At 36.2% G+C, this 25,368-nt stretch overlaps 1 long non-coding RNA gene across 1 annotated transcript in view; it reads right to left on the minus strand.

Annotated features, from left to right (window-relative positions):
• Positions 1-2,236: 2,236 nt before the first annotated feature.
• LOC139036242 (uncharacterized) overlaps positions 2,237-25,368 on the minus strand; it is a 62,473-nt gene continuing 39,341 nt past the window's right edge. Inside the window, exon 3 of the long non-coding RNA XR_011488948.1 lies at positions 2,237-2,310. This is a non-coding gene — a long non-coding RNA (uncharacterized lncRNA). The remainder of the gene's footprint in view (positions 2,311-25,368) is intronic.

A 25,368-nucleotide genomic window follows, 5' to 3' on the forward strand; every position in this document is an offset into this window, starting at 1 on the left:
AGAAAGAAGCAGCTTGGTGTTCATTTCCTTTAAATCTTACATGCTCTGGAGGAAGAGAAGAGCCAGGGAATACATATGATTCTGTTTATGCTAATCTAAGATATGTTGGTTAAATAAGGAAAAATTAAGTAGTAGACCTGAAAAAGAAAGGAGAACATTTTCTTCTTCCTGTTAATTAAATCTTTGAACTTAATTGCTTAGTGTGAAGGTACTTCAGCATATATTGTACACCAGATGTGGGAAAACATCCCAAAGTCATTTTGTCCTGATTTTATAAGAACTGTAGTAGCATCGAAGTGACAGTTGACTGCAGATTTTGGGGGGAAATCTTTTTGTTAATTTCATTAGTATTTTTCTTTGATGCTATAAGACCATCAAACATTTTCTAATTTAAAAGTGTGTTGAAATAATATATACCCTCTATCCTAAGGAATTGCTTTTGATGTTTTGGGCTTTAAGAAATGAAAATGTATATGTTTTACGTTTTTAAACACTGAACAGTTTTTATTTCCTGATTATTCCAAGTTACATTAATGAAATATTTTTGAAAGGGTTTGAGGCAAAGTGACCTATTTGTCAATTGTGAAAAAGAAACTGTTCAAAATAGTCTGTATTTAATTGCCCTCTCAAATGCTTCTAATTTCAAATTTCCAAAATATTTTAAGTATATACCATTTTCATCTAATTTCCAAGCTAGCAAACATGGATTTTTTCAAGAAATTCAGAAACTACAAGAAAATGAGAAAATATTTTATGTGGCAAAGTTGAAGCTAACAAAATGTATTCTCTTAGAAACATATCCTAATTGTTTCTGCCATACATAATTAAATGATGTTCTTTCTAAAAATAGCCCTTGAAAAAAGTATTTAGCAAATCATACTTAATTTGAAAATAAGTATTAATTACTAACTATGAAAAGATGATTTAAGCAATTCAGCTGTTCCCTCCAAATATTTCATCTACATGTGTAAATCTAAAATTCAACATGAATTTGTGTTTGCTGCTGAATTTTGCAAGAGTGATGGTAATAATGAAAGAGAAAAGAAATTGCTGTACTCTAATATTTATTAATTTGTACACAATCTGTCAATAAATGTTATTTTAGTAATTAAGTTTTGTTCTTTATACCATCTTTGATGGTATAAAGAAAACATATTTTTGTTTAACAAGTGTTTTGAATTTACAGTTTCTTAGTAAGAATCAGGCTCACATTGTGACAATGAATCAAGACATAAGATCCTATTTAACGACTGTCCTTCAAAAGGGAACAATGGATTTACTACTAATTTTCTTTTACTTTTGCATTCTGCCCTTAGCTACAGCATGCACAGTTTGACTATTTTAAGTAATTGAACAGCTGCTAATTAGCGGTTTTAATAGTCAAGGAGAGGGAGAAGCATGTTGTGCATATAAACTGTACCTAAATGTTTTTTTCTGAATCGGGTTGCACAAGCAAAAGCCTTTAAAATTGCGTTTTCTCCGTGATCTGAACTATTCATATCTGAATCTCCATGTGTGTCCTAATTCATCTCTCACAATGACCCACAATATACATACTTTAAAGTAATTATTTTAAATGTACACACTTTAAAATATTTAGTAGTAGGCACATAAAAACAAAGGTGACAATTCCATTACTCACCGGGAAAGGATGCTAGCTTTTAACAGAATCATTCTATCCCTATGCATAGGAATTATAATCCTAACGATTTTTGATGAAAAAATTCTGCCAACATTTCTTAAGTAATGCTAATGAAAACATATAGTCCAAAAGTTTGTTTGCCCAGAATAGTCAGAACTGATTTATTCAGAATTAACTATTAATTCTGATGTCTAGGTAACTAAAAAGTTAAAAAAAACTTTTTAGTTTCAAGGTGTGGTTCACATCAGATATAGCACATGGCACTAAATACAGCCATTTAAAAATTCTAGATACCTTAGAAAACTGCTTTACAAATAGCTGAGGGACTGTGTTATTTGTTGTCATTTTGTGTCAGTAGCAAATATTGGGGGTTTACCTGAAACCAGGAAAAACAGTTAAGTAAAATCCTATAGATTTCATAATTTAAGATGAGAAAATATTGTTTCAACAAAATCATATTTTCCAATGTTAAATATTTGGAATGGAAAGTTTTTATTTATTTATTAATTTTTTGGAAAGTTTTTAAAATAGTAAAAAAAAAAAATAAGATATCATCCAACAGTAATAAATATGTCAACACTTTTTTTTTTTTTACCTGAAAATGTATGTTGCTCTTCAGAGGAGAGTGGGGCAAATTCCCCTACTTGTCAGGTTGGGTGGAGAAGCATCTGAAAAAAACAGAATAGATGATGATTGAAAAGCTTTCTTTGTATAGATCCATCTGTGTCCTGGGATTAGATTACTCTTGTAAACTTTATATTTTCAAATACCTTTTGTTTTTAGACTGAGTACGTGGAGTTATTTTCTTCCACTGAGTAATAATAACCTTTGTTGTACTAAATATGTTTCTAAAAATAAATTTAATATTCCCTGACAGAGCTGTTTTCATTCTATCGTTTCTAACCTGTACCATTCATTCCGTAGAACACAATTTGGCTCTCCTTGCTGTTACCAGTGTAGCTTTTGCAGCTTTACAGACACATCAGGAAATTCTCCTTCTAATGTTAAAACAGCTTTTAAAAAAAGAACATAACACTATTTTTAAAAAATCCTGTCCCCAAAGCCCCATGTTACAATTCCCCAATTAAAAAAAAAAGAGCTATTTTATTTCAAATAATTTAGAATACTTAGGTTTTATATCGAATTTTGGTATTTTGTAAATTGCTTTAAGTATGAGATTTATGCGGATGTGAAAAAGTTATGCAGAAGAGAGGGGAGCAACCCAAAGAGATCCTCTTTGCTCCTTTCTCTTCATTATCATAACTGTGTTCACTCACTCAAAGATTCTGAAGACTACACATTTTAAATTATTTCTGCTGTTGATCACTAGATAATCAGAACTCTATTTATAAATTAGTCGATGGCTTCAGCTATTTTTAGAAATTTTTACCACAGCCGGTTTTTAGTTTCACTGACTTACCTTCATCCTGCCTAACTCTCTGGTAGTGGTATTTAGTAATAATGAAATGCCTATGGAGGAAACCAAAGAATGAGAAAGCTCCGGAAAACACCAGTGGGCAGTGAGTGCCATAAGAGTTACAGTTTAATTGTACCATAAATACCCGAAGAAAGGGGGAAAAAAAGAACAACCGTACAGTTGATGGTATTCATTTAGAAAATAAATAAAGGGATTTGGAAGGTACAGGAAGTTATCTGTGTTATTCAAACAGTAGAGTTTTCCTTTTTAGTATCTGGATATTTTAGACAAGAGACAAATTTGGGGCTTTTTTGCCCTTAACACTGATATGTTCAACCCTCAGATATAATTTCAATACTTAGAGCAGGGTGTAGTAGTACTAAAGATGTGAGTGAAGTTGAAGGCTATATGGATTGAAACTGATGTGAATTACATGACATTACAATTACATAAATAAGGAAAGAACTCACTGAGTCAAGGAAAATAGCGGGCATTTTAATACCTAGCAGATCTAATGAACATTTGTGAGTTGACTTTTACCTTTGTGTAATCTGTTCCTTCTTCCCAGAATGGATACACTTTAATTTTTTTTTTTTGAAAAACCAAAACTAAAGGCAGCCGAGGATTATTTTGATAAGGTTTAATGCTAGATGTTTGAAAGTTGCCAGGATAAGCATTATCATTGTGCCCACGAGTGTGTGGGGTGTATTTGTGTTTGTGTGTGTGTCTGTGTGTAGTCGGGGTGCTGAAAGAAGATGAGGATTACCCAGAACAACTGCAGAGGAGAGAAGTATCTGCTCTCTTGTAAAGATGGCTAGACTAGTAGAGTACAGTCTTAATTGTTTGCTGATAGACTCCTTTGTAATTTGCAGCATTTTTCTGGGTACTTGGACCCTGGGGCAGTCTAGCCTAATTTCACTATCAAAGCCCACAGTGCTATACAGGTGTTTTTTCAGAATTTAAGATAAAATCCTCTGCTATTCACTAGCTTTGGTACTTTGGTGAGTCTGTTAATGACTCTGGGCCATAGTTTTCTCATTTAAAAATTGGTAATAAAAATACGGGCTTCCCTGGCGGCACAGTGGTAAAGAACTGTCCTGCCAGTGCAAGAGACTTGGTTTCGATCCCTGAGTTGAGATCTCCCTGGAGAAGGAAATGGCAATCCACCCCAGTATTCTTGCCTGGGAAATCCTATGGACAGAGCAGCCTGGAGGGCTACATACAGTCCATGGGGTCACAGAAAGAGTCGGGCATGATTTAGGGACTAAATAACAACAGTACTAACACAACTAATCTCAAGGATGATTTTGGGGATCAAAATGAAATAATATGTTGCATTTTATAAAATTCTTAAAATATTAAACAAATGAAAGGTATTTGTACTCTAACTACCTGGGGCCCTGGATTTCTAGGACTGTTCTCCCAGTGCACAATTTCTGTCTGTTTCTCTCCTTTTGATTCTCCTCTTTCTGGTACACCATGCAGCTTCCTAATGATAGTGCTTTCCCCAGTATCTAACTCAGGGATACAACACCTTTCCTAGAGCAGACACTTCAGGGCTACCAGTTATCAATGTATCGCCTTTCAGCACCCTTCACTACCTGTTCTGAGAGCCCATACTGAACTCTGCAAGCATTTTTTGTTTTCAGCGAACATGATGCCAGTTTTGTCCGTAGAGGGAGTGGGAGGGACCCTGCCAAGGAAGGGAGTAACTCTCTGTGGTTCCTGTGTGGGTGGTTTTCCTTCGCTTGCTCGGGCTGCAGGGGTACTCAAGTGTTGTGGGTTTGTGAGGTCATGCAGTGCAACTCGCCCCACCCTGCACCCTGAAGCAAGTTCCTGAGAGGCTTGTGTCCCCAGCCTGGGCAAGGTGGGCATCCTTCTGCCCTCCTCCCCATGTTCGCACCGGCACTCCAGGTTTCTCTCCTGCAACAGCGTCCTTAACTCCCATTGCACGCTCTCCCATGGCTGTGGCTCTCCTGCCCGCTGAGGGGCTCTGTCTTGCATCTCTGGCAACAGTGGACACCTTAGGACAGGCCTGCAGCCAGTCTCTGCCCTACGCTGGCTCGCATCATACCTTTTTGACTTAGGTCTGAACCTCAGCCTCAGAAGGGGGCCATTCTTCCAAGCCTGTCCTTCCTTAAGTACATCCGCTCAGTCTCAGCATACCTTTTAGTATGTCATACCGTGGTAATTCTTTATATTAAACACTTCCTATTTAAATTACAACTTAGTGACTAAACAACAGTATTTGTGGGCTTTCCTGATGGATCAGTGGTAAAGAACCCGCTTGCTAATGCAGGAGACTGGGGTTCAATCCCTGGGTTATGAAGTTCCCACAGAGAAGGAAATGGCAACCCACTTCAGTGTTCTAGCCTGGGAAATCCCGTGGACAGAGAGGCCTGGGGTCCATGGGGTCCAAAAAGAGTCAGACATGGCTTAAAGACTAATCAACAACAACGAATGTATATTACTATGTGACTTTTGTTTCTTGATTAGTTCCAGACTAATACATTGGCTGATAAAATATCACATAATTATATAAAAAATAATGACAGTCATAAAAGTACCATAAGTTACAATTTCTATTTATATTATTTGTACTTAATGTATTAACTTAAAATAAGTCATCATGCTTTCTATTGTTTATTAGCATCAAAGAAAAAAATTCATATAATGGCAGCAGGCACCAGTCATGTAAATGATATTAGCACTGTGAATCTTGTTTTCAATTTTATTCAAATTTCTACCTTCCCCCACATTTCTCTAAGACCAACATTTATAGAGCAATCGATATATCATAATCATAGACATTTTCTATCTCAGCTATTGCATTCTTAAAATATTTGGAAATAAAAAGTACAATTCAAGTGATCAAATATTTTCCATAACTAGGAGATTTTCTTTATCCCGAACAGTAAGTGTATTATTTTTACTGTCTATTGGTCAAAGTAGCATTGAATTCTACTGTACTGGTCAGACATCTTTACTTTGAGTAGAAAATAATGACTCTTAATTGGTAAAGCATATGATGAATCATGCCGATAAGAAAATGCTATCAGCCTTCATATCTAAGATGCCACTGTTTGTAAGACACATAATTTAATTATTCATTTAATGTATGAACAAAGGAAAAGTGCTGGAATTAATTGTAAGACTGTAAAATGTGAGAACCATGATGATTTAGAGATGTTAAAATATGAAAAAAATATATATACCTCTTTAAAATTGATGAAATGTGATAGAATTCTAGTTAATTCTTATTAGTCCCGAATAGTCTTGGTATGGCTGCCCTGCCATAATTGTCAAAATTTTAAGTTAAATGAAAAGCTTTTTTCTTTGTATGATTATAACATTGTACTTCTAAAATTGGGAGGTGGTTTGGTATGTTCATTTAATAACCTATAGGTTCAGGCTGGTTCAGACACCATCAGATCACATCACATTTGAACACGCTGCCCTTATTTGTAAGTTGGGTCTTGAAGAAACTTTGGCTGGTTTCAGCTTCTACACTCATATTGGCCTGCCACAGTTTCCAGCATTTTGTTTATTCTTAGGGCCATCAATCTGTATAAAATTAATAAATAGAAACCTCAATTAAATAGAGTTGAGAGACCAGAAGGGGGCGCTCTCACACCCTGGGACAATGGTAGAGCCCAACAGGAAGAAATCAAGACGACTTTCCTTTGCTGGCAAGGACTCGACCAATGAAAAGCCGTGGACTCTGTTTACTGCAAGACTCCCAATTTCCTTTTCCTCTCAATAAAAATGTTCCTTCCCTTGGTGTGGGGAAGACTTGCCAGTGACTGGCCATGGTCTCAGACCTTAAACTGCAATTCTTTGTTGATCCCCAATAAATCTGCCTTTGCAGGAGACATATCTGGCAGTCTGTCTGTCTCAGGTCAACAAAGCCCATTCCTTTTCCCTCCACTTCCTGTCACTCTGATGCTAATTCTCTCTGGATCCTGCAAGTCTTTATGGCTGTCCCTGTATGCCCACATGGTGAGGTCTGTGGGGTGTGTTTTTATAACTGTCCAGAGGTTTTTGAGTTTGCTCTTTTTATTTTCCTGTCTGAATTATGGATAAATTAAGGTAGATTCATCCACTATTCCAAAACTATAATACCAGTGTCAGAACTTTACCATATCTGCTCCCCCCCACCTCCCACTGCTTTATTTAAATTGCAATTTCCAGCCCATTAAGTTAATTAGTAAGCTTCTGATGGGCGGAGATCTGTCATTTGAAAAGCAATAGTCTGTGTAGTCTGTGGCTGTGTATCATGGAATTTATTGAAATACTGTACCTGTGTGTAAATGACTGTGCTAGTGTGTATCTCTCTTTGGAGTTGTTCTATCACTCCCTCCCCTCTCCCCATTCTCATCAATCTGATTTTCAAAAAAATCTAGAAAATTTGCTCTAATATGTGTCCATAGATTAACCTTTCCTGGTGGCTCAGACTGTAAAGCGTCTGCCTACAATGTGGGAGACACGGGTTCCATCCCTGAGTCAGGAAGATCCCCTGGAGAAAGAAATGGCAACCCACTCCAGTATTCTTGCCTGAAAATCCCATGGGTGGAGGAGCCTGGTGGGCTACAGACCATGGGGTTGCAAAGAGTCAGACACGACTGAGCGACTTCGCTTTATAGATTAAACAAGACCAACAGAAATGTATGCCTCAACTATATTGTTTTAAACCCACTAATCTCCACAGTGTCTCTTTTATGGAACCGTTTTTGTTTTTATTGAATAGACATTGCTTTACATTGAGGGATGTTAAAAGTATTAAAAGAAATGTTATATTTGTTATTGTATTTAAGAATGTTCTTATATTATACCCTCTTAACAATTATCCATAGGAAAAATTTCTCTTGTGTCTCAGTATCAAGAATTGTCAAGTGTTACTATTATCTGAATAACAACTCATAATTTATGACTATTTTTAGGATATAAATTTTTAAGATGCATGCCTGTTTCTTAAGCTTTTACCATTTTATTAAAGTCAGATATTTTAAAATCATTGTATTAACATGAATACTCCTGTAAATTTGCCTGCTTTTATAGTACTATTCAGCAGTGTTCATTCTTCATTTATTCTTTTTCTCATCTACTTGTGAGACTTTTCTGTCTGATGATGATGATAAAAACCTTTGTGAAGTACTAGATAATGTACTAGCTTCTTGACTTGGTGAAATGTCTTCATATTTTCAGTTATGAAAAATCTTGGCTCTTCATAGTTTCAAGCAATAGAACATACTTTCACTTTTTTTCCTTGCAGTATTTCCTAGAAATAGGAATATTTCTTAGAGATGCTTGAGTATTTCTTAACATCCTTTACAGGACAATATTTCTACCTCACTTTCTTTAAGATGCTGAGATTTCAAATTGTTTGGTTCCCTTCTTCTGAGTAAAAATACTTCTCCATTGATTTTAACTTGAACAAGTCAAAGTATTATTCCAATAAATATAAACAAAGTCAAAACTTCGTATCCTTTTAAGAATACTATTATAGTCTTCCTTTCTGATTACATCCTTTAAAGAACAAGTACTTCAACTTTAAAGAAAAAATATATAATGAGGTGTTTGACTCCTAGAGTAAAACATTTATGAGATGTTTTGATTTTAAAATGTACTCTCTTAAGTCAAAAATACAAAACTTCCAGAAAGCAAACACTGGTGATGAGGCTAGTTTTAGAAGTATAATGTTATAATCATACAATTCTCCAGATGCCTACCAAAATGTATTAACTATTCTATGGGCAGCAGTGATCCAGACACTGGTAAGAAATTTAGGGAGAAATTTCCAGGTGCTGGAACAGGAATTGGTAGGAGCTTGGAAGGGTTTTAGTTCTAGGGGACACTGTGTATTCAGTAGAACAAAAACTCAGAAACAGAGGCAAGGCAGGTCCTTGTCTCTCAGACCTCGGGTGCCATGTTGGCACTAGACTAGTGCCCACAATCATGAGTCTCAGAAAGTATGGCTGGGGCTGAATTAATATCCACTGTCACAGATATCTACTAGATCCTCAGAATCTTGAGCTGGGGTGTAATCTAGAAGCAGGCATCCAATTAATTCAACTATGGGACAAAACACGAATAAGTCAGGAAATATGTGGGCTGAATAATTAGTATATTTGAAGTAGAGTGACTTCACCATATTTCTACAAAATGAGAAAAGATGAAATTATCATAGAAAACACAAGTAGCATCAAAATGATTATGATTCAAGAATAATAGTCAGAGACAGTTACTTGTTTTCTTTTTTCTCTTTTAAAAACTTACCTATTTCTCATTTAAGTGGCCTTGACTTGACTCCTAACTTTGGCTCCAGGAGCTGGCCTAGTGACACATTTTATTTAGTTCCTGGGAGGAGAACAAAAGATCCTTCTTCATGAAAACTCAAACTATCCAACTTCAGGACTGTCCTGAGTATTCTTCCTTTGTGAGGACCTAAGCTGAGGGATTTGGCTAATTTTCAGGGCACTGGAAATCTAATAAATCTCAAGTCTGGGAGTAAACATAGGATAAGATTATTCACAAGAGTAAAGAGAATGTATTGGCAAGTAGACTAATTGTGAGAACAAATCTAAAATACTTGGGTATGGGGACTTACCTGGTGGTCTGGTAGTTAAGACTTTGCCGACAAAGGTCCGCCTAGTCAAAGCTGTGGTTTTTCCAGTAGTTACATAAGGATGTAAGAGTTGGACCTTAAAGAAAGCTGAGTGCCAAAGAATTGATGCTTTGCTTTTGAACTGTGGTGTTGAAGACTCTTGAGAGTCCCTTGGACTGCAAGGAGAACCAACCAGTCCATCCTAAAGGAAATCAGTCCTGAATATTCATTGGAAGGACTGATACTGAAGTTCCAATACTTTGATCATCTGATGTGAAGAACTGACTTATTGGAAAAGACCCTGATGCTGGGAAAAATTGAAGGCAGGAGGAGAAGGGGATGACAGAGGATGAGATGGTTGGATGGCATCACCGACTTGATGGACACGAGTTTGAACAAGCTCTGGGAGTTGGTGATGGACAGCAAAGCCTGGCATGCTGCAGTCCATGGGGTCGCAAAGAGTTAGACATGACTGAGTGACTGAATTGAACTTTCATTGCAGGGGGTAGAGGTTCCCTTCCTGGTCAGGGAGCTAAAATCTCACACGTCTTGTGGCCAAAAAGCCAAACATAAAACAGAAGCAATATTGTAACATATTCAATAAAGGCTTTAAAAATCATCTGCATCACAAAATTCTTAAAAAATAAATAACATAATTGAGTGAAGTCTCATAAAAGAAAAATTTGGGGGGCAGTCCTGCAGTTAACAAAATCTCTGTAAGGGGAAAAATTGGAAGCAGTGTCAAATTTTATTTTCCTGGGCTCCAGAATCATTGTGCACGGTGACTGCCATCATGAAATAAAAGACGCTTACTCCTTGGAAGTAAAGTGAAGACAAACCTAGATGGCGTATTAAAAACCAGAGACATCACTTTGCCAACAGAGGTCTGTATAGTCAAAGCTATGGTGTTTCCAGTAGCCATGTGCAAATGTGAGAGCTGGGCCATAAAGAAGGCTGAGTGAGCACGGAAGAATTTATGCTTTTGAATTGTAGGACTGGAGAAGACTCTTGAGAGTCCCTTGGACAGCAAGGAGATCAAACTAGTCAATCCTAAAGGAAATCACCCCTGAATATTCATTGGAAGGACTGATGGTGAAGCTGAAGCTCTAATACTTTGACTACCTGATGCGAAGAGCCGACTTGTTGAAAAAGATCCTGATGCTGGGAGAGATTGAAGGCAGCAGGAGAAGGGGGCAGCAGAGGATGAGATGGTTGGATAGCATCACTGACTCAATGGACATGAATTTGAGCAAAGCTGGGAGACAGTGAAGGACAGAGGAGCCTGGCATGATGCAGTCTGGGAGTTGCAAAGAGTCGGACATGACTTAGTGACTGAACGACAGCTGTTAGCAACACCTAAAAGTAACAGAACAAGGCCTGTCTGACAGTAGCATTTTGCCTCTCTGAAATTAATATTTTATGGCAGTGAAAATATACCTGCTGCTTACCTTAACCCACTTAAGAAAAAAGTATATATTTATATTCATTGACATACAGTTAAGTTCTCCTGGCAAGCTATTTCTGAGTACAGAGGGAGTATCCTGGGAAGCCAGGCATTTATAGGATATAGAGGCTGAATGAGTTAATCCTTCTCCTTACAAAAAACTTGATTAACAAGAGTTTTCACAAAAGTGATTTCACAAGTCTGTAATTTAAATGGAACCATAAACCATACAAAGTGTTTCCTTTCTTTCAGCAAATGAAATTTAGAAAACTATACTACAGAGAAGGACTCGGGAGTATATAATCACATCCTACTTCTCTTGACAGCAGAGTAATGGTATGGCCTTACCACTGTCTTCCCTGTTGCAATTCAGTTTTACATTAAAATTGTGAGGAAAATAATTATATTGATTTCTTTTTCTTAGTGTACTTTATAAAAAGTCCACTTGGCATTAAAGTCCATATTTTTATGTGTGTTGTTGTGTTTATGATTGCACTGGGATGTTATTCTGTTGGGACAAGGGATTTTTGTAACTGAGTCCCCAAAGTGTCTGAAATATTGCATGATGCATAGGAAGTATTAAATAAAAGAATGGATGAGTGAATGAATGTTCTAAGGAGCATTTATAATCTGATGAAGGAAAATATATGGTACAGCACAGTGATGAGAAGGCAGAGAAGGTTAAAAAACCTGATGCTCTTTCTTTTCTCCACAGATTCATGTCTATAAAATAAGAAATGCTATGCTATTTCATGCCTCTGTCTGTCATTTTTGGCTTATAATTAGCTTGTAATTTTAATGCTAAAATGTGTATTAGGGGGTGATATTAAAAATACAATGTTTTTTAATAGGCAGGATATAAGTACAAAGAATTCTAAATAGAAATATTTTATAATTGCAATATATATAGATTGCAAGGCAGATATTTCTCCAAATACTTATGAAATCACAATAGAAAAACTCAATTTCCCTCTGGGAAATCTCTATAAGCAGGGAATAGTGTATCATATGGGAACTCTTATAAATTTATTTTGATGATATTATTTCCTGTTTTTCCCAGGGTTATTTAATTAGTCAAGTGGACTTAATACAGTAAAAAAAAAAATACAAAAACCAAAAAACCTTTCTGAATCTATATCCGTATGTGATAAAAGTACACATATTTTTAATATTGAAATAAATATTTACCATGGATAATCATGAAATTTGAGTAAGGCTACACAATGAAACTTAAAAAGGCTTATTCCTTGAGAGAAAAGTTATGACCAACCTAGACAGCATGTTAAAAAGCAGAGATGTTACTTTGCCAACAAAGGTCCGTCTGGTCAAGGCTATGGTTTATCCAGAGTCACGTATGGATGTGAGAGTAGGACTGTAAAGAAAGCTGAGCGCCGAAAAATTGATGCTTTTGATCTATGGTGTTGGAGAAGACTCTTGAGAGTCCCTTGGACTGAAAGGAGATCCAACCAGTCAATCCTAAAGGAAATCAGTCCTGAATATTCATTGGAAGGACTGATGCTGAAGCTGAAACTCCAATACTTTGGCCACCTGATGTGAAGAGCTGACTCGTTTGAAAAGACCCTGATGCTGGGAAAGATTGAAGGCAGGAGAAAAAGGGAATGACAGAGGATGAGATGGTTGGATGGCATCACCAACTCAATGGGCGTGAGTTTGAGTAAACTCCAGGAGTTGGTGATGGACAGGGAGGCCTGGTGTGCTACAGTCCATGGGGTCTCAAAGAGTCGGACATGACTGACTGAACTGACCTGAACTGAACACATTGGAACAGTGTTTGATATATTGCAAGCACCATTTAACTCTTAGATATATGATTATTATTATTTGGAAGACATTATTCACTCACCTGAGTAAATATTCAGTAAATAATTGATTTTAAAAGAATAACCAGAGTTTGATATAGAGCATGACATGGGAGAAATTCTTCATTGTAGAAATATAAGTTGTAAATTGCTTCTCTATCTAGAATCTACACTGTTAATTGGGAGGAGTCCATTAGCTTTGGAGTAACACGTTTAAATGTTGTTTCTTTCACTTACTGTCTTTTCTTCACTTGCCTCAGTACCATCCTCTATAACATGGGGAGAGTATTAGCTGCTTCACCATCATAAAACTGAAAAGTCCATTTAAATAAGACTATGTGCATGTTTGCATATCACTGTGTATGTGGTATGTGCTAAAATGTTGTTGGTGTTATTGCATAGTCATTGTTAATACTGTTGTTACCATCTGGTCTGTCCAGATACACTGCATGAATTCTCTGTATATATCTATCCTTCATAAACAGTCATTGGATTTTTAAAATATATCTCTGATATCTCATGTTCTTGATTTTTGCTGTACCTACTATCAGCAGATAGTAGAGAAGATAATGAAGAGAAAGGAGAAAATAATTCCTCATTACTTCCATAAAATGATGATGCTGATTACCAGAAGTTTTACCTTATAATGGTCTCTACTGACTTTTCTTTAACATCTGCTCCTTAGTCCTTTGGTTCCTGACTCAGTTCTCTTTTTAAACAAGTAGAAAAGGTGACATGCTATTCAAAATCAAGAACTCAGAGTCAATCTGCACAGTGTTTTCCAAAATCTAAGCGAGAGAGGTTTGTGTTTTGAATTTGAAATCGCATTCCTAGCAAGACCATGCTAATTCCACCACAAAGAGCAAAAAGTCGTTACAATACCAGATTATGTTATTATCTAATTACTAAAAAACAAAACTGCTTTATTAACTGGGATTTAAACATTTTAAATTTGGGGCTTCCCTGGTGGCTCAGATGGTAAAGAATCTGCCTGCAGTGCGGGACATCTGGCTTCAGTCCCTGCGTTGGGAAGATCCCCTGGGTTGGGAAGATCCCCTGGAGAAGGGAATGGTTACCCACTCCAGTATTCTTGCCTGGAGAATTCCATGGACAGAGGAGCCTGGCAGGTTATAGTCCATGGGGTCCCAAAGAGTCAGACACTACTGAGCAACTTTCACTCATCTCTCAAACAAATTTTAAATCCCATTGGATTTATACTCCAAATAGTGTAAATTTGGATATTTACTCTAATCTCCAGCCCTTTATTACATGCATCCCCTAGGTGGGTGTGGGTATGATAAGGCTTGTGCTGCATGGCATTGTCTGTTAGTTGTGAGTAGAAAGGAGTCTGAGACAAGGATGAATTTTTGAGCAAATCAAAAACTTCACCTGTCAAAATGCTGGAAACCTATGAAGTAATAAAACACTAAGTTGAAGTAACTTATAATTTACCCTACAAAATTTTCTTTAGTTTCCCCAACTCTTCCACTGAAATTCCAACATGATCTTTGGTCTTTGGCTGAGACGTCCACCTACACACTCACAATTTATAATAATGCTGTCTACATATTCCATGTTGGATCACGGTCCCTTTAGAAAGTTAGCAAATCTTTCTTTGAGTTCTGCAGTATAATAGCCCTGGTGACATGCTGGCCTCTGAACTCAAGAGTCTCCTCTCTAATAGGGAAAGTGGTTATCAGTCAAGAAATCACAAATCTAATGAGTATTAAAATGGAGCCATATTCTAGTCTTGACAAAAGTGGGGGTCACATTTGTTAAGAAAAGCAGGTTTTCTCAAGAAAATGAAACAATTTGTAATGAAGCCTCACTGCTAAATAGCTCACCTTGGAGAGAATGCAACAGATTCTTGTATTTAATTGCACACCTTGATGAGACAGATTACAGTGAAACTCGTATTGATATGTGTAGATATGTAAATGTGGAGTTTCAATTTCTTTTTGAGGTGGGTTGGGGCATTAGGGGAAATTTAGGGCATGAAAATATTGAATAATTTATTCCTTCATCAGAAGAGTTACAGGAATTTCCCATTCTGTCAAAGAACGCATTTTCCTTTTGGATTGATCTGAACTCTGTAAAGAGATACTGTGAAAAGTCTAATGATTTCCATGTACCTTTGAAGAGTGCCACATGGTGTCAGCATAAATATCTTTATGTTTTTATCCTCCAGTTTTATTGAGATATAATTGACATCTAGTGCTGTGTAAGTTTAAGGTGTATAGCACAATGATTTTATGTAAATATATAATAAAATGTTTATTACATTAAGTTTAATGAATATTCATCATCTTGCGTAGAAACAAAATTAAAGAGAAAGAAAAAAAACTTTGTGACGAGAGCTCTTAGGATTTACTGTCTTAACGTTCATATATAACATACTGTGGTATCAGTTATACTTATCATATTGTACATAACATCTCTAGTACTTATTTATCTTGTAACTGAAAGTGATTGCTTTCATCTAGTTCACCTTCCCCCCACCTCCGCCTCTGGTAACCACAAATCTGCATAAATATCTTTAAAAGTTTTTTTAAGGGAGTCAGAAAATCACCACACTATTTTTATTATCTGTATGAAATCTCAAGATATAGTATAATAAAATAGAACTAGACATAAACCAGATCTAATTTAGTCAAAGAACTGATTCAACTGTCTGATAGGATTTTACTAGTTCTTAACCCTTGTCACAATGCATTTGGAGACCACACCCAGAATCCATATATTGACCTCTTAATACTTTTCCCCACCATAATGGCTCTTTGGAGAAATGGCTGATTCCAAGAAGGAAACAGGTAAGTGTAATAAAGTCTTTATGCTGTAAGGTAAGAAAGAAGAAAAAAAAAAAAGAGGGAACAAGAAGAGGAAGGAGGGATGGATAGAGGGAGGGAGGAGGGAAAAATATGCATGTGTTACAATGGGGAGCAAAGAAATAGGTGAGAGAGATTAAACAGTACAAATTTCCAGTTGCAAAATAAATGATTCATGGGTATGAATGTACAGGCTGGGGATGACAGTCAATAACTGTGTAATATCTTTGGATAGTGACATATTGCAACTAGACTGATCCTTGTGATCATTTTGAAATGTATATAAATATCAAAGTCAAATAATTATGCTTAAGTTTATGCAGTGTTATATGTCAATTACATCTCAATAAAAATAGAAGAAAATGTTTTTTAAATAGCTAAAAGTACTTGAGAAACCTGTATGCAGGTCAGGAAGCAACAGTTAGAACTGGACATGGAACAACAGACTGGTTCCAAATAAGAAAAGGAGTATGTCAAGGCTGTATATTGTCACCCTGCTTATTTAACTTATATGCAGAGTACATCATGAGAAACGCTGGGCTGGAAGAAGCACAAGCTGGAATCAAGACTGCCGGGAGAAATATCAATCACCTCAGATATGCAGATGACACCACCCTTATGGCAGAAAGCGAAGAGGAACTAAAAAGCCTCTTAATGAAAGTGAAAGAGGAGAGTGAAAAAGTTGGCTTAAAGCTTAACATTCAGAAAACTAAGATCATGGCATCTGGTCCCATCACCTCATAGGAAATAGATGGGGAGACAGTGGAAACAGGGTCAGACTTTATTTTTGGGGGCTCCAAAATCACTGCAGATGGTGACTGCAGCCATGAAATTAAAAGACGCTTACTCCTTGGATGGAAGTGATGACCAACCTAGATAGCATGTTAGAAAGCAGAGACATTACTTTGCCAACAAAGTCTGTCTGGTCAAGGCTATGGTTTTTCCAGTGGTCATGTATGGATGTGAGTTGGACTGTGAAGAAAGCTGAGCGCCGAAAAATTGATGCTTTTTACCTATGATGGAGAAGACTCTTGAGAGTCCCTTGGACTGCAAGAAGATCCAACCAGTCCACCCTAAAGGAGATCAGTCCTGGGTGTTCATTGGAAGGGCTGATGCTGAAGCTGAAACTCCAATACTTTGGCCACCTCCTGCGAAGAGTTGACTCATTGGAAAAGACCCTGATGCTGGGAGGGATTAGGGGCAGGAGGAGAAGGGGACGACAGAGGATGAGATGGCTGGATGGCATCACCGACTCGATGGGCATGAGTTTGAGTAAACTCCGGGAGTTTGTGGTGGACAGGGAGGCCTGGTGTGCTGCGATTCATGGGGTCGCAAAGAGTCGGACATGACCGAGAGACTGAACTGAACTGAACTGAACTGAAAAGTACTGCGAGTTCTTTTTACTGGAAGATATGTTCAATGTGCTTATTTTGTGCTACTGTAATAAAATAATAAAATACATAACACCGAAAAAAGAAATACATGTGTTACAGGACATAGGATCCTGTTTGAAAGGGCTCTTACTGGCTAAATATGGGAAAATTTGAGCACCAGAATAATTAGAGTGAATAATTCTAATCCAGTGAAAAAAGCAATAGAATCTACAAGTATACCCAGATGATCAGCTGATGAATGAATGAATGAATGCTAGAGAAGGGAGGTTCTTACAGTAGAATACTGAGGATTGAGTTGTAAATGTGGAGGGAATGATGGAGTTGGAAAATTGGCCTTTGTGACCATTATAGTAAAGATCTGAAGAGGAAAGAATTTTAAGCGAATTCTAAGTCTAGAGAATCAGTATAGTTGCATAGTCCTAAGGAGTTTCCCCCAGAATTGTTCTTACTTACAAGAGAAAAAATAGTAATTATTCAGTCAGAAAATCAGAGGACACCTTGGCTAGTGACCAGAATTATTATCACCAGTGAGGAGCAGATGGACATTGAATGCCTCCCTAAGAGGACACAACATCACCAATGTAGTATTCTATCTGGAAATGCATACCCTGAGTCTGATCATGAGAAAATAGCAGACAAATCTAAAATGAGAAATGATCTGTTGGAAAAAAGAAGACTCTAATCTAATTCTTTAAAAGTGTCAATGTCATAAAAACAAAGGAAAGCTAAGGAAATGTTCCATTCCTAGCCTTCCTAAAGAAGACAAATGAGGCTTAACAACTAAACACTGTATCTAACACTAGTTTGGATACTACTATACTAAAGAAGAGACTATTATAAAGGGCATTATTGTGTCACCAAAACTGAAAGAATGATGGTTGGTTATACAAAATAACTTATCTGTTAATTGCTGAAGTTAATAATTATACTGGGGTTCAGTAAGACAATACCCTATTCAGTGTAGGTATACATACTGAAACATTTAAGGGAAAGTGTCATGAAGTATATTACTTACCCTCAAATATTTCAGAAAACATACACACACACAGATTCTTAAATATATGCATATACAAATCTAATTATTAAGCAAATGGGATAAAATTTTAGCAATATTTGTAAAGGTATGTAGGCTTTTTTACTATTCTCATTTTTGAACTTTTCATAAGTTTAAAATTATTTCCAAATGAGAAGCTAAAAATCTATTTATATCATAAAGTTATTTTAAAAGTTAAAGTGTGAAAAATTATTTCAGTGATATTAAAGTTGAGACAAAAGTGAAGCTTCCTATATTAAATAATTCAAAATTTTAAAATAGCAAGTAACATTCTTCTTAGAAAGGATTAAACTTTATTGCTTTAAAAATGTTATTTTTAATAGTATGTAGACACATAATGCTATTATATGTTTTAATATTATTGTGTATTTACATGTTGTCTGGAAAACACTGATTTAAGAATAAATGGATCAATAGTTTAATTGATATTTACTATTTTAAGGAAATTCATAAAATAATTATAGTTTCTCTTGGAGAACTAGTAATAAGATGATATTTTTAAAGATAATTTAAGAAATCAATAAAAGCTCCACTTTTATTTTAGTATTTCACTATTTTTTTCACCTTTTCAAGTTATTTACTGTTGCCTCTGATGAATATAGTTAATATAACAGCTCTTATCTTAACCAAACACAGGGCTGATAGTTATAAAGATATTGAAACACAACCTTTTTCTGCCATAGACACAAGATTCCCTTATCTGTTGTAACAAATACCTCTTCTGTTCATTGATATTAAGTTAATAAGTGAATGTTTCTCTTCCATAATTTACATAAGAAGATTTCAGTTGACTTAGCTAAATAACACACTGTGCTGAACCAAAGATGAAAGTCTTGATGTTGTTCTTGCTTGAAGAATGTAAAAAATGATGAGCAATTCTAAAATATTTCCATTTCATTTTCAGCAGACATCTAAAGTATTGTTAGCAGTGAGATTCTTGAAACTATATTAACAGTGTATGAGTGGATGAGTCCTTTAAATTTTAAGTTAGCCTATTTCCCCCAAATCATGTTTTAAAGGGCAGCCATCTGACTGTATAATTGATAAGCAAAATAATGGATTCATAACTTTGTATTATTTATTTCCAGTTGTCATCAATCTGAAATCTGTTAACAAAAGCAATTAGCACATATTTGTAGTAACCAATACCTTTGTATTTATGGAATTATATAATGAAAAGACCCTTAACACTGTACATACACATAGTGAACTTCGTGCAAAATTACTCATTGTGTTTAATTAGATTATCATAAACTAGAAATGGTTGAAGTTACTTAGTAACTGATTCCTTGAATATATCTTGAGACCAGATCTGCCTTGGATAGCTGAAATCTGAAGTTGCTTCTGTATAATCCAAAGAGTCAGATACTTCAATAAATAACTCAGGTATATAAATTGCTGTTTGCTTTGTTCTAAACAACTAGAGTCAGTATTTATAAATATTTGAATAATTGACAGTCATTTTCAATTTTCTTCAGTACATTAGATTGTCAGATCTTCTCATCTTATAATTGAGTGTTTGTGCTCTTTGATCAACATCTACCCATTTTCTCTTCCTTCCACTTGTTGGCAACCACCATTCTCCTCTCTGTTTCTATGAGTTTGACAGTTTTTTTTTTTTTTAGGTTTCAAATATAAGCAATACTGCTTTTCTGTATGGCTTATCTCAATTAGCCTAATGCCTTCCAGGCACAAATGGCAGGATTTCTTTCTTTTTTATGGCTGAAAAATGCTTCATTACATATGTGATGAAATATGATGTGATATATGGGCTTTCCTCATAGCTCAGTTGGTAAAGAATCCGCCTGCAATGCAGGACAACCTGGTTCGATTCCTGGGTTGGGAAGATCCCCTGGAGAAGGGATAGTCTACTTACTCCAGTATTCTTGGGCTTCCCTTGTAGCTCACCTGGTAAAGAATCTGCCTGCAATGTGGGAGGGCTGAGTCCGATCCATGGGTTGGGAAAATCCCCTGGAGAAGGGAAAGGCTGCTCACTCCAATATTCTGGCCCAGAGAATTCCATGGACTGTATAGTCCAGGGGGCCACACAGAGAGTCGGACACCAGTGACTTTTACTTCACTTCACTTCAATGTGATATATGTATCATATTTTCTTTATCCATTTATCTGCCAATAAGCTTAGGTTGTTTCCATGTCATGGTTATTGTGAATAATGCTGCATTGAGCATAGTGAAGGTATTTTTTTGATATACTGATTTTATTTCCTTCATATATATATATATATCTCTCCAGAAGTGGGATTGCTGTATCCTGTGATAGTTCTTTTTTAGTTTTTTGAAGATTCTCCATGCTGTCTGCACAGTGACCATACCAGTTTACATTTTCACCAACAGTGCACAAGGGTTCCCTTTTTTTGCACATCCTTGTCAATATTTGTTTCCTTGACTTTTTGCTAACAACCATCCTCACAGGTGTGAGGTGATATATCACTGTGGTTTTGATTTTTACTTCCCTGGTGAGTAATTATTTTGAGCATCTTTCTGCGTACCTGTTAGCCATTTACTTATCTTTTTTGAAAAATGTCTATTCAGGTCCTCTGCCTATTTTCAATCAGATTATTATTTTGTTTTGCTGCTGAGTCATATAAGTTCCTCAAAAGGGGTTAGACATCAACCTCTTATAAATAATTTGCAAATATTTTTTCTGTTCTTTAGATTGACTTTTCATTTTGTTGTTTCTTTTGCAGTAAAGAAGCTTTTAAGTGAGATGTATTCCCACTTGCTGGAGTTTTATTTTGTTGCTTACGCTTTTGGTGTCATATCCAAAAAAAAAAACCCTGCAAGACAACATTAAGGAAATTTCCCCCTACATTTTCTTCTAGGAGTTTTATGGTTTCAGGTCTTACATAATTCTTTAACCTATATCATGTTTATTTTTTCCCCTTTAAAAAAATTTACTTACTTTTGGTTTCCCTGGGTCTTTGTTACTGTGCAAGAGCTTTCTCTAGTTGCGAAGAGTGGGATCTACTCTCTAGTTACTGGGTGTGGGCTTCTCACTGTTATGGTTTCTCTCATTGTAGAACACAGGCTTAGGAGTTGTGGTACACAGGCTTAGTTGCTTAGAAGCGTGTGGAATCGTCCAAGACCAGATTCAAACTGGTATCCCCTGCATTGGTAGGCAGATTCTTTATATCACATTAATTTTTTTTAAATGGTGTAAGATAGGGGTCCAGTTTTACTTTTTTGCATGTGGATACCCAGTTTTCCCAGTTTCATTTTGAAGAGACTGTCCTTTCCTCATTTTGTGTTCTTGCACCCTTTTCAAAATTAGTTGACCATATAATGTGTAAATTTACTAATAGTTCTCGGCTCTCTGTTCTCCTCCATTGGTCTATCTGTCAATTTTTATGCCATTACCATACTGTTTGGATTACTATGGCATTGTAGTATAGTTTGAAATCTGCAAATATGATGCCTACAGTTTTGTTCTTTTTCAAGATTTCTTTGACTGTTTGGATTAATCTCGTCTGAGATCTGATCCGTTCTTTGTAGTTATTCTTCATTCTTTTTGCCCCCACTGTGTTGCAGTAGGTCCTTAGCTGCTCCTTCCCAGAATTATTTTTGTTTGTGGATAGATATTTAAGTTTTTTCTTTTTTTTGAGAGAGAGAGGATGAAGGCTAATATAACCTCCTCTGCCATCTCACTGAAGTCACTGCTGAGTAATGTTGTAAACACTAGATAGGTGCTAAAAGTCCCAAAGATAAATAGATATTATTTTATTACAGCATCTAATATAATGTAGTTATTGCATGTAAAACATTGAGATATATGTGTGTGTGTGTGAACCCGTTAAACATACACACACACACACACGTCAATGTTTGATAGATTGACCTAAACAAACAGAAATGCCCTCTAATGGAGGATGTAGGCTCACCATGTCTGGACTAAGTCTGGCCTGTTTCCATAGGGCACTCTTCAGTGCTGAGGTTTGACTTGGGGAGGATGCAGTTTAGGGTGGCAGGTGAGGTTGGGTATGACAAAGGCAGAAAGAAGCAGTTTTTTTAGGAACCATTTACATTGTTTCTCTGTAACTTTATCCCCAAATCACACTTAGATGTTGTAAATTTTTCTAACTTCTGAATACTTTGTTTTCACTTTCTGGAGATAGAGAATAGTGAGACATTTCAAACTGAATTGGAAGAATGTGAACCTGTGATCAAAAGTTTCCATCAGTGTGTAAAAGTTTGCATATTTCTATTTCTGCTACTTATAAATTATTTAGGCATAGAGAACATTAACTTAATATTCACAGAAGTCAGATCATTTAGTTCCTGTTTGGATCACTCACTCATTCATTCATTCAGTGTTTAGAAAGCAGTCAGCACAGTTAATCAGTTTCCTTGTCAATCTGTCCCTATGAGGAAAGTCAGTACATCATTTTTCATCTTTTCTTATTTTTGACTTCGTTTATACAAAAAATCTTTCCAGAGAGCCCACTATTTGCTGCTTGGAGTAGAGGACAGAAAGAGGAAAAAGCTAAACTCTTTGTATATAAGAGTTCATTATCTGTAAATGCAACTTCCTGTCTCAATTTGTATCTTAATACTAGAAAAACGCTATATGGTTCTTATAAATTTGGAAATCACCACTGTTTTTAATAGCTTATAATGTTTCATAAGTAAAGCTGTGATATGTTGGTGAAAATCTGTATTAACATACACAAGGCTTTGTTAAAACACAAATTGTCTATACCCAGAGTTTCCGATTCAGTGTTTCTGGGGCGAGATCTAAGACTGTGGTTCAAACAAGTTCCTAGATACTGCTGGTGCTGCTGGTACCAGAAACACACTTTGATTTAAATCAAGGCCTCATAAACTAAAGGCATAAACTAAATACAGTCACCACTTGGATTTATTTTTACAAATAAAGTTTTATTGAAACACAGCCACATCCACAGCAATTGTGTACAGTTATTCTTGTGCTTCTGTGTAGTGTTGCATAACTGTGAGAAGTCTGTGACCTGCAAAGTCTAAAATATTTATTATCTGACCTTTTACAGGAAAAATACTGAAAATGCCGAACTCTGATTTAAAGGATCACTGTATTATTGTCTAGGATTCTAATTTGACACTATTCCTGTGATTTTTAGTTGAACATTATCTTAATAAGCACAAATCCAAAGCAAGAATTATTTGCTTAGAGATTTTTTATGGTATGTCCTATAAACAGGTACCAGAAAGTGTGGACTGAAAAGTAAAGTAGAAATTCCTTTCCACTCCCCCAGAGTGTGACTATGCCAGTAAGAAAGAGAGAACAAACTGCAGTTAAAAGAGCAAATTAGTTTGGAGACCAGACCTAATTTTTATTCTAATTTTGGTTCCCATAGTGAATATGTTCATTTTATTTACTAACAAAATTTATTTTATTGTAAATTAGGAAAGGAATATCCTTTTAAAAATCATTTTAAAATGTCACTTTTTGCTTATTTTTTCAAAACAGTTTTTCAGTAGATTTTCCACTGGAACATAAATGCGAATTGAAAGCGATAAAATGAGATAAAAAATGGCATCAATAGAACTGATCACTAAGAACTGAAAGAGATGTCAGACTGTCTACACAGTTCTCCCCAGTGAACCTGATGGTGAATAGTATCAGAACTGTAAATGAGCCCAATATACGCATGCCTATTTGACGTATGCCTTCGTGCTAAGTCGCTTCAGTCATGCCTGACTCTTTGCGACCCTGCAGACTGTAGCCTGCTAGGCTCCTCAGTCCATTAGATTCTCCAGGCTAGAATACTGGAGTGGGTTGCCATTTCCTTCTCCAGGGGACCTTCCCGACCCAGGGATTGAACCCACGTTTCTCATGTCTTGAAGCATAACTCTTATTATTTGAGATGAAAATAAGGCTAGACCTTATTGCCCTGTTATGGACTGAATGGTGTCACCTCAAAATTTATATGTTGCAACCTTAACTTCAAATATAATTGCACTTAGATACAGGGTTTTTAAGGAGATTAAAGTTAAATTAGATCATAAAAGTAGGCTCCTAATCTGACACAGCTGGTGTCTTTACAAGTGGAGGAAGAGACACCAAAGATCTCTCTTTTCTTTGAGCTGATGGACATAGAAAAGGCCATGTGAGGAGGACGCAGTGAGAAGACAGTTATCTGTAAGCCAGTAAGAAGGATCTCACCAGAAACCAAGCTTGATGTACCTTAGTCTTGGACTTCTCACCTTTAGAATTGTGTGAGAACAAATGTCTGTTCAAACCATCAGTCTGTGGTATTCTGTTATGTCATACTGAACAGACTAATACATGTCCCTATCGCAAAAAGACCTCAGCAGTAATTAAACATCATCGTTTTTATAAATATATTTGAACCATACATCTTGCAAAGGTATTTGAAAAGAAATTGCAAGTATTTTCAAGGAAACGTACTAGAATTTCTATACCAAAATTGAGAAAAACATAGATGAGAAACTTTAGGAGGGGTAAAAGAAATAGACAAATAAGAAACTAAGAAAATGACAAAGATATCCTTCTTTCCTTAAGTGATGGGAATTAACTAGAGGAGGCAAGTATAAAGAATTAATTATAATACAGTAGAATAGTATATTAATATTCTGTTGTTGCCATAACAAGTTACCACAAGCTTAGCAGCTTAAAAGAAAATTTATTATCTCACAGTTTGAAAGGTCAGAAGTCCAGTGTGGAATTCACTAGACTAAAATCAAGACTTTGGGAAGCTGCATTCCTTACTGGAGACTCTGGGAAAGAATTTGCTTCCAAACTGATTACAGTTGTTGAGAATATTCAGTTCTACGTGGCCAGACGACTGAAATTCTTTTCCTTGTTGACTAGCAGTGGGGGCCATTCTCAGCTTCTAGAGACCATATGAATGCCCCGTCTCACGGTCCACTTCACTGTAAAAGCCAGGTCAGGTCCTTCTCACACTTTGATTTCCTCTGACCTTTCTGTTTCATCTCTCCTGGTTCTTCTTTTCCCTTTTATTTTCCTTTGGCTTTTAAAATCTCAGAAGTGATTATCTTTGGGCTCACTCTGTCTTAAAGTCAGCTGATTAGTAACCTTAATTCCGTCTGCAGCATTGCTTCACAGCAGAACCTAGAATAGTGAATGAATAACCTGATGAGGGGAATCTTGGGAGGGAACATCCTTAGAGACAGTGTCTGTGATCATGTTA

The sequence above is a fragment of the Odocoileus virginianus genome, chromosome 8 (genome assembly GCF_023699985.2).
Source record: "Odocoileus virginianus isolate 20LAN1187 ecotype Illinois chromosome 8, Ovbor_1.2, whole genome shotgun sequence".
Classification (NCBI taxonomy): Eukaryota; Metazoa; Chordata; class Mammalia; order Artiodactyla; family Cervidae; genus Odocoileus; species Odocoileus virginianus.